This window comes from Protomyctophum parallelum (genome assembly GCF_964188405.1).
Source record: "Protomyctophum parallelum genome assembly, chromosome: 17".
Taxonomy (NCBI): Eukaryota; Metazoa; Chordata; class Actinopteri; order Myctophiformes; family Myctophidae; genus Protomyctophum; species Protomyctophum parallelum.
Window position 1 is genome coordinate 38,979,982 of NC_139719.1, and position 18,529 is coordinate 38,998,510.

Here is an 18,529-nt window from a genome sequence, read left to right on the forward strand (position 1 = left end):
TTTTACGCAGATTATATTCAATTGTATTATTATTTTAACAGTAAGAGCCCAGCTGATTTAAAATTTACGGTTTTACTAGAGAGCATATCTGCCATCAAGGCCTGGATGTCTAATAATTTCCTTCAGTTTAACAAGGCTAAAACAGAGGTGCTCATTGTTGCCCCAGACAGCATTCTTCCCAAAGTGGTTGACAGTATTGGGTCCCTTAGGAATAATGTGCGCCCCAATCTTCGAAATCTTGGTGTTAACTTTGACCAGACGATGCTTTTAGATACTCACATCAAACAAGTTACCTGCACTTGTTTCTTCCACCTCAAGAACATTGCGAAACTCAGGTCATTTGTCTCTTTTCCCAAACTAGAGATAATTATCCATGCCTTTGTATCCTCTCGCTTGGATTAATTCAAATCACACTTCACCTGCCTTAACAAAACCACCATGGACCGCCTCCAGCTAATAGAAAATGCCACAGCTAGACTGCTCACCAGGTCTAACAGAAGGTGCCAAATCACACCAGTCCTGGCCTCCTTGCACTGGCTCCCTGTTAGTTTCAGAGTTGATTTCAAAGTCCTAGTGCTCACCTATAGAGCTCTACATGGTCAGGCTCCAAATTATCTCACTTATCTTACCACGTACCAGAGAGGGCTACGTACCAGAGAGGGCCATAATGTCGGCTGATCAGGGTCCCAAAGACAAATCGTAAGACAAAAGGTGATCAAGCCTTTCAATTTGTAGCGCCCACTCTGTGGAATGCTCTTCCACAGGTCTTGAGATCCGCAGCCTCTGTGGACATCTTTAAGAACAAACAAACTTAAACACTAAAGGCATTTCCGGATGTCTGATTGTGTTTTTGTTGTTTGTTTTGTATTTGTTTCTTGTTGTATTATTTGCTGTCTTGATTGTATAGACCTCTTTCTGTTTTGTATGAACTTCCTTGTTTTATTTCTGATTTTATTCTCTGTATGTAAAGCACTTTTCTCTGTGAGAAGTGCTATATAAATAAAATGTACTTACTTACTTACTGACAGACAGACAGACAGACAGACACACACGCGCACACAGGGCCACTTTTAGGGTAGATCGAATGGTGCCGCCGCACAGGGCATCGCACATGCGAGTCCTCACGCTAGTCAGCGTTTATTTTTTTAATTTTTTTAGAAACACTTTCCATCTCAGAGTCAGAGCTAAATAGGCAGGGGCGGTTATTAGCACTACGCACGGCGGCTAGAGGCCCGAGAGTTCTCCCTGAAGAATATTGCATCGCAGATCGCAGCCCGTTCCGTCGCAGTTGATTTTTCTTTTAAGCTGCGGTCGGTTCCGACGGCCGCGCGTCGCCTCCTCCTTCCAACCGCCATCACTTCTTCATCCTACCGTTAAGCGACGCCCGGCTGTCCGGTCGTGGGCCCCCCCGTTTGTCCCCCTGCTGGCTTGCACTGCAGAATTAGAGCATATCTACATACAAGCTCACAATGCGTTGATGCGCGACGCGTTGTGAGCTTGTAGATCGGCCGCGCCACCGCACAACGCATGCAGTCGAATTATACACACAATGGAAACGAAACAAAAACAAGTTGAACACATGTAGGCTAATTGAGTGCACAACGGCTCCGCTCACAGACAAAATGACTCGTCACTCGAGTGAAGTGAAAAGGTATGCTGTCATGTCATGTAGGACTGTGTGTGGACAAAAAAAAGGTTTTATTTCAAATAATTTGTCACGCATGGACCGACGACCTCTCTCTCTCACTCTCTCTTTCAGTCTCTCTGTCAGTCCAGTCAGTCAGTGTCATGATTTCACAATTTTCTAATTTAATTTTGAATTTTGATCGATCACAAACTATCTGCAGGCAATCAAGCAAATGTGATACTTAATATTTATAACAAATAACAGCAACACAAGCAGCTGTTCATTTTACTTTTATAGCCAGTAATTTGAGCTGCACTGCAGGGCAGACTGGTTGGGTGGTGGTATGATCAGGGCAACAGGTTTGTGTTCCATTGGTATTCGTCGTAGAGTAATACATAGACAAGTTAAATTGCTCATATAGATCATCAGACAGTGTCAGCCCCAGAGACCCCTCCTGTGACAGATTGCTTGACATGACTCATATGTCATGTTAACTATAGCTTCCTTACAACAAATAAAATAACATAATGTGGAGGACCACAATCTCTGCATCACACTGTTAAGCTGCTAAATTAGGCAGTGCATGCCAAGTTCTTACTCATTGGAGATGAGAACCTGGCATAACATTTGTAGGAAAGTGAAGGCAAAAGGCACAGGGCCTCGCATTTCTCCCAGACGCCTCTGCGCGCACACGCACACAAGCTTGCTAGCGCTGTGCAATTGTTATATGCGCGATTGAGTGAACCAGTTTGACATCGCAATGTGCGATACGATCCACAGCTGTAATTAATTGCGGACTGATTCAGTTTGCATTTAACCCATTCTGACCTGGCATCCATTTTGGTGTTGGCATCATGTCGTGCTTTAGCTATTGAAAAATAGCAGATCTACAAGCTCATATCGCGCCACCGAGTGGCGCGATACGAGCTTGTAGGTCTGCTATTTTTGAAAAAATCGAAGAACGACTGACATTTTTTTAATCTGATCTCAGGTCAGAATGGGTTAATCAGACCAGTGGGTGTCCAGTGGAAACCTCGTATGAATCTGATCTCAGGTCAGAATGGGTTAAAAAATCAACGTTTGAAATTACCTTGATACCACGACCACACTGGTCAACACACAACCCGCCTACTGGTGTGCCATTTGAACGGTATCTATCGTATCATTCCACTCCCCGTCAGAATCTCACAGGTTTGGCTGCAACCCACGGCCACCCGAGTGTCCGCATCTACAGAGCTGTCACTGGAGTGTCCGCTGGCTACACACACATCACGCTATAAAATATCATATTATATAAATATGGTATATGGGGACTGGAGAGTTAGACTCTGACGGCGGGGGAAACCATTACTGCTGGGGGGCCGACTACACAGTGTGCAGTGCATGGGCAGCAGCAGCGACACAGTGCACTGATGATCATTTATCATGCGTAATCGACTGATTATTTTATTGTTTGGTGTTTTAACTTATTTGAAGCCCTAAAATTGATGAGGGGAAGGGTAGAATGTAACCAAGCCTGTAACCCCCGTTACTGTACCTCCGTTACTGTAATCCAGATTACACATTTTAAAATGTACTCTTAAAACGTTACAGTTAACGTTTTTTTGTACTTTTGATTACGTAACGGCGTTACATGTACTCCGTTACTTCCCAACCCTGTGGCAAAATACTTGCTTGGCCGACTGGCAGTGCGAGCAGGACATTTGGTGCTGATCGCTACAGTAGTTTGTGAGATTTGCCCCAGACACACAGGCAGACAGATTCACAGACTCACAGACCCATTTACAGACACCCAGACACACAGGCAGACCATCAGTCCACATTTCAAGCTTTCATTGTCAGAAGTGCTTCTGTTTCATAACATCATGCACTGAGTGGCATGATTAATTTACTCCCAAATCAGAACTCGGGTGTGAATTGTCATGTTTTTAAAATATTTGCTGTAACATTATTATTCAATTTGGTGTTAAAGTAACTAAATATATTACTTCACATTAGAAGTAGGTCGGGAGTGGCTTATTGTCGGTATCAGCCCGCAACACGCAGGCTATCCCCGTTACAATGCGCTAGACCCCTGGGAGATGGATTGCTGAGGTGGAGCGCCACCACACCTACCATCAGCTCCCAGTACTCCCCACACGACTTGCTGCACCAAGCCGTGCTACTCATACACTGAGTTGTCGGCGCCCGGTATCGAACCCATGAATTTGTGGTTCTAAGGCAAGAGCTCTACCGACTGAGCTACCCGGACACAAAACTTACATTTTTTGTATTTTGCTAAAATCTTATAGAACAGTAATAACCTGTAGTTAGTAATGGTTTAGTCAATCTTATCTTGGTAGGTAATAGCTAATTTTGTACATGGAAGAAGAATGCATTTACGTTTTAGGAATCCAGTGTTGACCATCATGTTATGTTTCTGCTCCTAGTCGACATCCTGCACATGGTTGTGTGTAAAGAGGAGGTTTCACCTGAACAGGAGAGGAGCCCCAGTCTGCTCCAGGAGGAACCAGAGCCTCTACACATTAATGAAGAACAGGAGGAGCTTAAAGAGGAACAGGAGGAGCTACTTCAAAGACCAGAGGAACCTGTTGGGTCAACGTTGACATTCCTAGCAGTGAAAGGTGAAGAAGAAAATGATGATGATGACATCTCTTCCCACTGCTCTGAGGTTGAAGTTGAACTTGAATGTGACACTGAAGTCACTGAAAACAGTGATGGTTGGGAGGAGACAAGTGAAGATGATGATGAAGAACGGCGTGACAAGAGTTTTATTGACTCAGGTTCCCTGAAGAAGCACCAGCGTGTCCACACTGGAGAAAAACCTTTTAACTGTAAACATTGTGACAAGGGTTTCAGTTACTCATCTCACCTGAAGACACACCAGCATATCCACAATGGAAAAAAACCTTTTAACTGTAAACATTGTAACAAGAGTTTCAATAATTCAGGAAATTTGAAGAAGCACCAGATTGTCCACACAGGAGAAAAACCTTTCCAATGTAAGCATTGTGACAAGAGTTTCAGTCGGTCAGCTAACCTGAAGCAACACTTCCGTGTCCACACTGGAGAAAAACTTTTCCAATGTAAACATTGTGACAATAGTTTCGGTCGGTCAGCTGACCTGAAGCGACACTTCCGTGTCCACGCTGGAGAAAAACCTTTCCACTGTAAACATTGTGACAAGAGTTTCAAGGATTCAAGTAATCTGAAGAACCACCTTCGTGTCCACAATGGAAAAAAACCTTTTAACTGTAAACATTGTAACAAGAGTTTCAATAATTCTGGTAATTTGAAGAAGCACCAGATTGTCCACACAGGAGAAAAACCTTTCCAATGTAAGCATTGTGACAAGAGTTTCAGTCGGTCAGCTGACCTGAAGCAACACTTCCGTGTCCACACTGGAGAAAAACTTTTCCAATGTAAACATTGTGACAAGAGTTTCGGTCGGTCAGCTGACCTGAAGCGACACTTCCTTGTCCACACTGGAGAAAAACCTTTCCACTGTAAACATTGTGACAAGAGTTTCAAAAATTCAGTTAAATTGAAGTTTCACCAGAGTGTCCACACAGGAGAAAAACCTTTCCAATGTAAACATTGTGACAAGAGTTTTAGAATATCAAGTTCCCTGATAAAGCACCAGCGTATACACACTGGAGAAAAACCTTTCCAATGTAAACATTGTGACAAGAGTTTCAAGGATTCAAGTAATCTGAAGAACCACCTTCGTGTCCACAATGGAAAAAAAACCTTTTAACTGTAAACATTGTAACAAGAGTTTCAATAATTCAGGTAATTTGAAGAAGCACCAGATTGTCCACACAGGAGAAAAACCTTTCCAATGTAAGCATTGTGACAAGAGTTTCAGTCGGTCAGCTGCCCTGAAGCAACACTTCCGTGTCCACAATGGAGAAAAACCTTTCCAATGTAAACATTGTGACAAGAGTTTCGGTCGGTCAGCTGACCTGAAGCGACACTTCCGTGTCTGTCAATCTGCTGTCAATCTGACAGCTGCATCTCCATGCTTACTATACCACTATGTCGGCAAACGTGTATTTGTGTAACTATCCCAATATCCCATTTAGAACAGAAATTAGACTAGCACCTATGTCTTCCTCTCACAAACAAACACCATTAAAGTAGATGTTGAATCACCACCTATTGACTGTCTATTTCCTTGTTGTATATTGGGACTTGCCTGTCAATAAAAGGGGGTGTATGTCATTGATGAGGGAGTGCTGGGATGAGTGCTGGGGGAAGCTCTGGAAAGAAACCATGCAACCATTGTGCTGTACTGACAACTGACTGAGAACTCTGAATAAAGACGATAAAGCCTGAATCTTGATTCTGAGTCCTGCTCCGATGATTTCCGCTGCTTACTAATAGTGAGATCAAAAACTCCCAGAACAATGGAAACAAGACTGCAAGGACTTTGTTTTTTTGAAGTGAAAAGGTATGCTGTCATGTCATGTAGGACTGTGTGTGGACAAAAAAAAAGGTTTTATTTCAAATAATTTGTCACGCATGGACCGAAGACCTCTCTCTCTCACTCTCTCTGTCAGTCCAGTCAGTCAGTGTCATGATTTCACAATTTTCTAATTGAATTTTGAATTTTGATCGATCACAAACTATCTGCAGGCAATCAAGCAAATGTGATACTTAATATTTATAACAAATAACAGCAACACAAGCAGCTGTTCATTTTACTTTTATAGGCAGTAATTTGAGCTGCACTGCAGGGCAGACTGGTTGGGTGGTGGTTTTATATCAGTTATGATCAGGGCAACAGGTTTGTGTTCCATTGGTATTCGTTGTAGAGTAATACATAGACAAGTTAAATTGCTCATCAGACAGTGTCAGCCCCAGAGACCCCTCCTGTGACAGATTGCTTGACATGACTCATATGTCATGTTAACTATAGCTTCCTTACAACAAATAAAATAACATAATGTGGAGGACCACAATCTCTGCATCACACTGTTAAGCTGCTAAATTAGGCAGTGCATGCCAATTTCTTACTCATTGGAGATGAGAACCTGGCATAACATTGTAGGAAAGTGAAGGCAAAAGGCACAGGGCCTCGCATTTCTCCCAGACGCCTCTGCGCGCACACGCACACACAAGCTTGCTAGCACTGTGCAATTGTTATATGCGCGATTGAGTGAACCAGTTTGACATCGCAATGTGCGATACGATCCACAGCTGTAATTAATTGCGGACTGATTCAGTTTGCATTTAACCCATTCTGACTGGGCATCCATTTTGGTGTTGGCATCATGTCGTGCTTTAGCTATTGAAAAATAGCAGATCTACAAGCTCATATCGCGCCACCGAGTGGCGCGATACGAGCTTGTAGGTCTGCTATTTTTGAAAAAAATCGAAGAACGACTGACATTTTTAGAATCTGATCTCAGGTCAGAATGGGTTAATCAGACCAGTGGGTGTCCAGTGGAAACCTCGTATGAATCTGATCTCAGGTCAGAATGGGTTAAAAAATCAACGTTTGAAATTACCTTGATACCACGACCACACTGGTCAACACACAACCCGCCTACTGGTGTGCCATTTGAACGGTATCTATCGTATCATTCCACTCCCCGTCAGGATCTCACAAGTTTGGCTGCAACCCACGGCCACCCGAGTGTCCGCATCTACAGAGCTGTCACTGGAGTGTCCGCTGGCTACACACACATCACGCTATAAAATATCATATTATATAAATATGGTATATGGGGACTGGAGGCAGTGGAGTTAGATTCTGACGGCGGGGGAAAACCATTGGTGCTGCTGGGGGACCGACTGCACAGTGTGCAGTGCATGGGCAGCAGCAGCGACACAGTGCACTGATGATCATTTATCATGCGTAATCGACTGATTATTTTATTGTTTGGTGTTTTAACTTATTTGAAGCCCTAAAATTGATGAGGGGAAGGGTAGAATGTAACCAAGCCTGTAACCCCCGTTACTGTACCTCCGTTACTGTAATCCAGATTACAAATTTTAAAATGTACTCTTAAAACGTTACAGTTAACGTTTTTTTGTACTCTTGATTACGTAACGGCGTTACATGTAATCCGTTACTTCCCAACCCTGTGGCAAAATACTTGCTTGGCCGACTGGCAGTGCGAGCAGGACATTTGGTGCTGATCGCTACAGTAGTTTGTGAGATTTGCCCCAGACACACAGGCAGACAGATTCACAGACCCATTTACAGACACCCAGACACACAGGCAGACCATCAGTCCACATTTCAAGCTTTCATTGTCAGAAGTGCTTCTGTTTCATAACATCATGCACTGAGTGGCATGACTAATTTACTCCCAAATCAGAACTCGGGTGTGAATTGTCATGTTTTTAAAATATTTGCTGTAACATTATTATTCAATTTGGTGTTAAAGTAACTAAATATATTACTTCACATTAGAAGTAGGTCGGGAGTGGCTTATTGTCGGTATCAGCCCGCAACACGCAGGCTATCCCCGTTACAATGCGCTAGACCCCTGGGAGATGGATTGCTGAGGTGGAGCGCCACCACACCTACCATCAGCTCCCAGTACTTCCCACACGACTTGCTGCACCAAGCCGTGCTACTCATACACTGAGTTGTCGGCGCCCGGTATCGAACCCATGAATTTGTGGTTCTAAGGCGAGAGCTCTACCGACTGAGCTACCCGGACACAAAACTTACTTTTTTTGTATTTTGCTAAAATCTTATAGAACAGTAATAACCTGTAGTTAGTAATGGTTTAGTCAATCTTATCTTGGTAGGTAATAGCTAATTTTGTACATGGAAGAAGAATGCATTTACGTTTTAGGAATCCAGTGTTGACCATCATGTTATGTTTCTGCTCCTAGTCGACATCCTGCACATGGTTGTGTGTAAAGAGGAGGTTTCACCTGAACAGGAGAGGAGCCCCAGTCTGCTCCAGGAGGAACCAGAGCCTCTACACATTAATGAAGAACAGGAGGAGCTTAAAGAGGAACAGGAGGAGCTACTTCAAAGACCAGAGGAACCTGTTGGGTCAACGTTGACATTCCTAGCAGTGAAAGGTGAAGAAGAAAATGATGATGATGATGATGATGATGACATCTCTTCCCACTGCTCTGAGGTTGAAGTTGAACTTGAATGCGACACTGAAGTCACTGAAAACAGTGATGGTTGGGAGGAGACCAGTGAAGATGATGATGAAGAACGGCGTGACAAGAGTTTTATTGATTCAGGTTCCCTGAAGAAGCACCAGCGTGTCCACACTGGAGAAAAACCTTTTAACTGTAAACATTGTGACAAGGGTTTCAGTTACTCATCTCACCTGAAGACACACCAGCATATCCACAATGGAAAAAAACCTTTTAACTGTAAACATTGTAACAAGAGTTTCAATAATTCAGGTAATTTGAAGAAGCACCAGATTGTCCACACAGGAGAAAAACCTTTCCAATGTAAGCATTGTGACAAGAGTTTCAGTCGGTCAGCTGACCTGATTCAACACTTCCGTGTCCACAATGGAGAAAAACCTTTCCAATGTAAACATTGTGACAAGAGTTTCAGAATATCAGGTTCCCTGAAGACACACCAGCGTGTCCACACTGGAGAAAAACTTTTCCAATGTAAACATTGTGACAAGAGTTTCGGTCGGTCAGCTGACCTGAAGCGACACTTCCGTGTCCACACTGGAGAAAAACCTTTCCATTGTAAACATTGTGACAAGAGTTTCACTATGTCATATCACCTGAAGCGACACTTCAGTGTCCACACTGAAAAAAAACATTTTAACTGTAAACATTGTAACAAGAGTTTCAAAAATTCTGTTAATTTGAAGTCTCACCAGAGTGTCCACACAGGAGAAAAACCTTTCCAATGTAAACATTGTGACAAGAGTTTCAGAATATCAAGTTCCCTGATAAAGCACCAGCGTATACACACTGGAGAAAAACCTTTCCAATGTAAACATTGTGACAAGAGTTTCAAGGATTCAAGTAATCTGAAGAACCACCTTCGTGTCCACAGTTCTCACAGGACAATACAAAAGATGTCCACTTTAAACGGTGTGACCAAAGTTTAATTAACTCAGGTCACTTGCTAAGACACCATTGCATTCACACCATGGGTTAAAAAAAAAGTTTCCACTATAAATGAGCTCGCTGTGAGGATCTATATCTCATCTCTTATATTGAATTTTTGTTGTGGAGCGCTAGCTCCTCCTGTTGGGCTTTGTCTTTGTGTGAACACAAACACAATGATTTGATTTGCTGATTATCGTATTGAGCATAAAAAGTAAGGGCAGGAAAGTGAAGACGCAAAAAGTGATTGGCCGGAATGGCATTTGTGATGATTTGATTGGCTGAGCATGGAATGTGATGATGTGATAAGAGTGCCCTCACTTCACACAAGTGTGATTTTTGTTGTTCTGCTAATATGAATTGATTACATAGGGCCTGGATGGTGTAATGGCAATTTTAGAATGCCAACTATACTACCAAATATATAAGCATTACTTTGTCTTCCATTCAGTCAAATTGAATGGACTCTCACCAATATGCATTCTAACTGAACTACAGCTGTCAATCTGACAGCTGCATCTCCATGCTTACTATAACACTATGTCGGCAAACGTGTATTTGTGTAACTATCCCAATATCCCATTTAGAACAGATATTAGACTAGCACCTATGTCTTCCTCTCACAAACAAACACCATTAAAGTAGATGTTGAATCACCACCTATTGACTGTCTATTTCCTTGTTGTATGTTGGGACTTGCCTGTCAATAAAAGGGGGTGTATGTCATTGATGAGGGAGTGCTGGGATGAGTGCTGGGGGAAGCTCTGGAAAGCTGTTCCAGGGACCTCCAGAAGCAAAGATTTCAGTTAAAAAAAGAAAGGTTAAGCTACCATATGTCCACATTTCAAGGTCATTGTTAGAAGTGCTTCTGTTTCATAACATCATGCACTGAGTGGCATCACTAATTTACTTCCAAATAAGAGCTCAGGTGTGAAGTATCTGTTTTTTAAATTGTTTCAGAATGTCATGATTCAAATTAAATATTTGCTGTAACATCGATCATTATTCATTTTTGTGTTAAAATAACTAAATATATTACTTCACAATACTTTTTTTGTATTTTGCTAATATCTTGTTAAAACTTTCAGAACAGTAATAACCTGTAGTTAATAACGGTTTAGTCAATCTTATCTTGGTAGGTAATAGCTCATTTTGTACATGGAACATGGAAGAATAATGAATTACATTTTAGGAATCCTAAAATGTTGCCCATCATGTTATGTTTCTGCTCCTAGACATCCTGCACATGGTTGTGTGTAAAGAGGAGGTTTCTCCTGAACATGAGAGGAGCCCCAGTCTGCTACAGGAGGAACCAGGGCCTCCACACATTAAAGATGAACAGGAGGAACTACTTCAAAGACCAGAGGAACCTGTTGAGTCAACGTTGACATTACTAGCAGTGAAAGGTGACGATGATGATGATGATGAAGATGAAGACATATCTTCCCACTGCTGTGAAGTTGAAGTTGAACTTGAATCTGACGCTGAAGCCACTGAAGACGACGATGGCGAATGGCCTGACTCAGGTTCCCTGAAGAAGCACCAGTGTGTCCACACTGGAGAAAAACCTTTCCAATGTAAACATTGTGACAAGAGTTTAATTGACTCATCTTTCCTGAAGCGACAGCTTCGTGTCCACACTGGAGAAAAACCTTTCAAATGTAAACATTGTGAGAAGAGTTTCATTCAGTCATCTGACCTGAAGACACACCTTCGTGTCCATACTGGAGAAAAACCTTTCCAATGTAAACATTGTAACAAGAGTTTTAGTCAGTCATGTTCCCTGAAGAAACACCAGCGTATCCATGGAGAAAAACCTTTCCAATGTAATCATTGTAACAAGAGTTTCAGGCACTCATCTTTCCTGAAGCGACACCTTCGTATCCACACTGGAGAAAAACCTTTCCAATGTAAACATTGTGACAAGCGTTTCAGTCAGTCAGGTTCCCTGATAAAGCACCAGCGTATCCACACTGGAGAAAAACCTTTCCAATGTAAACATTGTGACAAGAGTTTCAGAGAGTCAGGTTCCCTGATAAAGCACCAGCGTATCCACACTGGAGAAAAACCTTTCCAATGTAAACATTGTGACAAGAGTTTTACCTCATCATCTTCCCTGATAAAGCACCAGCGTATACACACTGGAGAAAAACCTTTCCAATGTAAACATTGTGACAAGAGTTTCAAGGATTCAAGTAATCTGAAGAACCACCTTCGTGTCCACAGTTCTCACAGGACAATAAAAAAGATGTCCACTTTAAACGGTGTGACCAAAGTTTAATTAACTCAGGTCACTTGCTAAGACACCATTGCATTCACACCATGGGTTAAAAAAAAAGTTTCCACTATAAATGAGCTCGCTGTGAGGATCTATATCTCATCTCTTATATTGAATTTTTGTTGTGGAGCGCTAGCTCCTCCTGTTGGGCTTTGTCTTTGTGTGAACACAAACACAATGATTTGATTTGCTGATTATCGTATTGAGCATAAAAAGTAAGGGCAGGAAAGTGAAGACGCCAAAAGTGATTGGCCGGAATGGCATTTGTGATGATTTGATTGGCTGAGCATGGAATGTGATGATGTGATAAGAGTGCCCTCACTTCACACAAGTGTGATTTTTGTTGTTCTGCTAATATGAATTGATTACATAGGGCCTGGATGGTGTAATGGCAATTTTAGAATGCCAACTATACTACCAAATATATAAGCATTACTTTGTCTTCCATTCAGTCAAATTGAATGGACTCTCACCAATATGCATTCTAACTGAACTACAGCTGTCAATCTGACAGCTGCATCTCCATGCTTACTATAACATTATGTCGGCAAACGTGTATTTGTGTAACTATCCCAATATCCCATTTAGAACAGATATTAGACTAGCACCTATGTCTTCCTCTCACAAACAAACACCATTAAAGTAGATGTTGAATCACCACCTATTGACTGTCTATTTCCTTGTTGTATGTTGGGACTTGCCTGTCAATAAAAGGGGGTGTATGTCATTGATGAGGGAGTGCTGGGATGAGTGCTGGGGGAAGCTCTGGAAAGCTCTGGAAAGTTGTTCCAGGGACCTCCAGAAGCAAAGATTTCAGTTAAAAAAAGAAAAGTTAAGCTACCATATGTCCACATTTCAAGGTCATTGTTAGAAGTGCTTCTGTTTCATAACATCATGCACTGAGTGGCATCACTAATTTACTTCCAAATAAGAGCTCAGGTGTGAAGTATCTGTTTTTTTAATTGTTTCAGAATGTCATGATTCAAATTAAATATTTGCTGTAACATCGATCATTATTCATTTTTGTGTTAAAATAACTAAATATATTACTTCACATTACTTTTTTTGTATTTTGCTAATATCTTGTTAAAACTTTCAGAACAGTAATAACCTGTAGTTAATAACGGTTTAGTCAATCTTATCTTGGTAGGTAATAGCTCATTTTGTACATGGAACATGGAAGAATAATGAATTACATTTTAGGAATCCTAAAATGTTGCCCATCATGTTATGTTTCTGCCCCTAGACATCCTGCACATGGTTGTGTGTAAAGAGGAGGTTTCTCCTGAACATGAGAGGAGCCCCAGTCTGCTACAGGAGGAACCAGGGCCTCCACACATTAAAGAGGAACAGGAGGAACTACTTCAAAGACCAGAGGAACCTGTTGAGTCAACGTTGACATTACTAGCAGTGAAAGGTGACGATGATGATGATGATGAAGATGAAGACATATCTTCCCACTGCTGTGAAGTTGAACTTGAACTTGAATCTGACGCTGAAGTCACTGAAGACGACGATGGCGAATGGCCTGACTCAGGTTCCCTGAAGAAGCACCAGTGTGTCCACACTGGAGAAAAACCTTTCCAATGTAAACATTGTGACAAGAGTTTAATTGACTCATCTTTCCTGAAGCGACAGCTTCGTGTCCACACTGGAGAAAAACCTTTCCAATGTAATCATTGTAACAAGAGTTTCAGGCACTCATCTTTCCTGAAGCGACACCTTCGTATCCACACTGGAGAAAAACCTTTCCAATGTAAACATTGTGACAAGCGTTTCAGTCAGTCAGGTTCCCTGATAAAGCACCAGCGTATCCACACTGGAGAAAAACCTTTCCAATGTAAACATTGTGACAAGAGTTTCAGAGAGTCAGGTTCCCTGATAAAGCACCAGCGTATCCACACTGGAGAAAAACCTTTCCAATGTAAACATTGTGACAAGAGTTTTACCTCATCATCTTCCCTGAAAACACACCAGAGTGTCCACACTGGAGGAAAAACCTTTCAAATGTAAACATTGTGAGAAGAGTTTCATTCAGTCATCTGACCTGAAGTAACACCAGCGTATCCATGGAGAAAAAACATTCCAATGTAATCATTGTGACAAGAGTTTCAATGTTGCAAGTAATTTGATGTCACACCTTCGTCTCCACACACGATACAAACCTTTTCACTGTAAACAGGAGTTACCATTCAAGTTATCCGAAGAGACACTTTCGTGTCCACAGTTCTCACAGGACAAATAAAAAGATGACCAAAGTTTAAATAACACATGTCACTTGCTAAGACACCATTGCGTTCACACCATGGGGTAAAAAAAGAGAACATTTCCACTATAAATGTCCTCGCTATGAGGATCAAATTAAACAGCAGTATGTTCATAGGGAGGTCGATAGACAAGGACAATATTATGGATTATTTACTGCTCCTATATTTCAAAACAAATATGGGTAAATTCTCATTCTACACCCAAGCGTGGAATGCCCTGACCCCTTGCCTAAAAAAAATGCAGATCACTTACATATTTAATACATATTTACAGGCCTGAAAGTCCACCTTTCAGCAGGCCCAATGGGGAGGAAATGATCACTTCTCCTTTAAACAGGTGATCACCCCCCTCCTAACTTTCTCCCACTCTATAATATAGTGTTTTATTTTTTCCTGTAATGACAGAGATTAAAATAGAGTGCGTTTTCCATCCCAAAACGCAGTTTATAGTTATGGGATGCAATACACCAACAACCTCTACGTCCACTGGATGCAGTACTGTACTTGGCATGTACAGTAATAATCCATCAAAAAATTTTAAACGCAATAAATTGTGGTGAAATCCATGGACACGATCATTTTGCATGGCAGCCACCGACCTCATCCTACGTTTTATAAACAATAAAATCCACGTAGGAATCGCACAGAGCGGTGACATGTGGTGAGTGGAGCGCAGCCTGGATACCAGATTCCGAGACGTTCCAAGGCCAGTGAAGGCTCACCGAACTACAACATGATGTCACGAGTCGCGGTGAAGAGCAAACCACCGCCACCGCTCCAGCCCTTCTCTCTGTTTTTACTCACCACCGCTCAACGTTATTTCAGCTCCGGTGGTCAGCCGGACTATGAATAGGCCTTGAGTCGATGTATTTCCTCCAACTGCGCCTTGGTCTGCCCCGGGGTCTCCTCCCAGTGGGACGTGCGTCGAGGACCTCCCTAGGGAGGCGCCCGAGAGGCATCCTAACCAGATGCCCGAACCACCTCAGCTGACTCCTTTCCAGGCGAAGGAGCAGCGGTTCTACTCCGAGTCTCTCTCGTTTGACTGAACTTCTCACCCTATCTCTAAGGGAGATGCCAGCCACCCGTCGAAGAAAACTAATTTCGGCCGCTTGTATTCGTGACCTTATTCTTTCGGTCATGAACCACACTTCATGACCATAGGTTATAGATTTCAAATAACCAAAATAATATGAAATTTGTAAAAATGGCATAATATGACTTGAAAACATATTTACATCACTGAATGATATATTTTGTTGTTGTTATTGATGATACTGAATTTTTGTTGAGGGGCGCTAGCTCCTCCTATTGGGCTTTGTCTTTGTGTGAACACAAACACAATGATTTGATTGGCTGATCATCATCATCCCATAGCAATGGTTTGATTGGCTGATGTACATATTGAGGATAAAAACTGAGGGCAGAAAAGTGAAGATGCCAAAAGCGATTGGCCGGAATGGCATTTGTAATGTTTTGATTGGCTGATGTGATGTGATAAGAGCGCCCCTCACTTCACACAAGTGTGGTTTTTGTTGTTCTGCTATTATCAATAGATTACATAGGGCCTGAATGTAAACAAGGCCGCAAGGACTTTGTTTTTGTGCTATCTCTTTTGGAATCAGTGTTTGACTGAACTCTGTTGCTGTTTCTGAGGGGCCTCCTATATGTTTGTTTTTCAACGATGCTTGTTTAAGTGTTGGTTTAAGAAAACGCCATAGACAATAAAGAGAAATGTTATGTTTGTGTTGAGGACTTAGCAAACATTAGCACCCGTTGCTTAAACAAACATTATGTTGTAATTGATGTTGTAAGATGATAAGAGCGCCCCTCATTTATATCTAATAAACTATTCAATCAATCAATCAATCCTGTCAATAGAGGCCTCCATTCTCTTTTTCTTTTCTTTTCTTTTCCTCATGTTAAACCCTTAAAGGACAACTTTGTTTTTTTCGGATATTAGAGCTAAAGAAAACAAAAAAAACACGGTGAAGCAGCTTTCTGCTTCTACGGGCCGACAGCGTGGAACAAACTCCCACTATACTTTCGACAGCCTCTGTAGACATTTTTAAAGCACAGCTCAAGACCTCCTTTGTACTCTTGCTTTTGATCTTTTAAATTCCTTGTTATTCATGTCCTCACTGTATTGCATTACTGCTATTTTTTTTTAAATGTTTTATGCCTTGCTTTTCTTTTTTGCTCCATTGCTCTGTAAAGCAATTAGTCCCTATGGAATCATAGGGGCTAATTATGTGCAGGGGAAATGTAACAAGGGGGGTGTAGCGATGGTCGCGATTTGAATGACACGACCGCAGCAGCATCGCTAGTCAAGTGATCTCCAAACTACAAAGCATCCATGATCCCCAGACAAATAATTTACATCCGTCTATCATTAAGGTTTGATGGTTAGTTAGTTGGTTTATAGATATAAAGATTGGTTACAGTTTTATAACCAGTTTTGATGAGTAAACTGTGGCGATCTTGTACAGCCTCCTCATAGTTACTTTGAGTGGTAAATGTCTTATGGGAAAGTACATCTCATCTCATCTCATAGCATAGCACTGTGGTTTCACTGCAGGTTTCAACATGACGACGCGTCCTCGCGGTGAACTATTTTGCACAGGTAACATTTGACGTTTAAAGTGCTGTGTATGCAGCGGCTCTCTCAGCTTCCTTCGTCTGTGACCCATTGCAGTGTTTTGAAATCACCGCTTCACATCTGCGCGCTCCTGCATGGCTATATGAAACTTCTGGCCGACATCGATATCCAATATAATGAATTGCTGCCATGGTCGACCAATATAAGCCAATGTCGAAATGATCTGTCTGTATTAAAAAACTAAAACTAAACGTTTGTACATTTTGTAAAACATTGAATTTCATTCCAAATCTAGGGATTCACAGTATATGCCCATTTCCGAACATAAACAGCTTCGATGTAGGGTATTTTTATTTTAAAATTAAATAAATATCGGTTAATAATGATATTGCATTTCAAGGCCAACATCGGCCATTACCAATTTGATGACCGATTAATTGTCCATCCCTAAAATACTTTTTTTTTAATTCATTGTTAACAATGTGTGTGAAAAAAAGGTGTGTAAATTCACTGAAAAATAAAGTAAGCAAAACAATGTTGAGTGTTCAACAGTCTGGCTGAACCTCTACCTAACCCAACTCCTGTCACACTTTGTTTGAAATCAAAGCCCAAGACATTTCTGTTTACTGCTGCTTTTCACTGCGGTTTATGGGTCTGTATTCAATTTGCCTTTTATTTTATTATTTTCTATTCTAAAACAATAGTTTTGATTGTATTAAAATATCCCTTACATGACACTCTACATTGCTCTTAATGTTTTGTGTGTAAAGCACACTGCCTTCCTTGTTGAAATGTACAAATACACATACACTAAGGGCCGATTCATACTCCTATTTTACCGCTGTTTCGGCGCTGTAGTGCCGAAATGATTTCGGCTCGTCAGAAATTATCAGTAGCACCGAAGAGCCGACTTTAGCCCCCCCCCGAACCTCAAATGACGTCAAATTGTAGGCTCTACAGCTCCGAACCGACTTTTATTCGGCTCTAAAATAGGAGTATGAATCGGCCCTTACTCTAACTGTACTGGTCTGTTCCTGGTAGTCACTGGTAGGCTACTGCAACACGCCCAGAGTTATTGTCTCCACCAGGCCGAAGGCATGGGGAGAGAGTAGGGATAGAGTATGTTTTGCACTCTGTCCGTCCGTCCGTCCGTCTGGCCGGCACCGTTGGCTTGATCACAGCCATACTCTGCACAGACACTCACTGAATGCCACAGCTGAACCTCTGCCCCAAGGTTTTCACATTGGCCTCTTATAGCGCCACCAGGAGGTCGCGTTGCGTAAAAAAAAATTTTGGACAGTACACCTACAGATTTTGTCCAAACATCACACAAATTGGTACACGGTCTCTGTAGAACCATTCAACAAAACTGGTAGCCTATTTCGGATTTTACAGACTCCATCCTGATTGGCTCACATCTGCTCTTTGTAGTGCCACCAGGAGGCCAACATATGTAAAACCCATTTTCTAATATTACTCCTTCAGATTTTATCCAAATTTCACGCAAATTGGTACACATGCTCTCCATAGTCATGTGATCAAGATGGATTTCTCATAATCCATCCTGATTTGCTATGATTGGCTTCTAAAGTTTTCAGGGGTAGCCCGCTTTGTAGGCATGCCCGTTTTTTACAAATCATCACAACTCAACGCACCATCCGATTGCGGTGAAACTGTGCATGCATATCCCCACTAGGCTG

General features: G+C 41.8%; 2 protein-coding genes across 2 annotated transcripts in view; one reads left to right on the forward strand and one right to left on the reverse strand.

Moving 5' to 3' along the window:
- The window catches only part of kctd2 (potassium channel tetramerization domain containing 2), a 182,675-nt gene that overhangs the window by 40,534 nt on the left and 123,612 nt on the right, over positions 1-18,529 (forward strand). The window lies entirely within an intron of this gene.
- The window catches only part of irbpl (interphotoreceptor retinoid-binding protein like), a gene marked incomplete at both ends in the record, with an annotated part of 50,419 nt that overhangs the window by 27,118 nt on the left and 4,772 nt on the right, over positions 1-18,529 (reverse strand). The gene's annotated exons all lie outside the window — the stretch shown is intronic.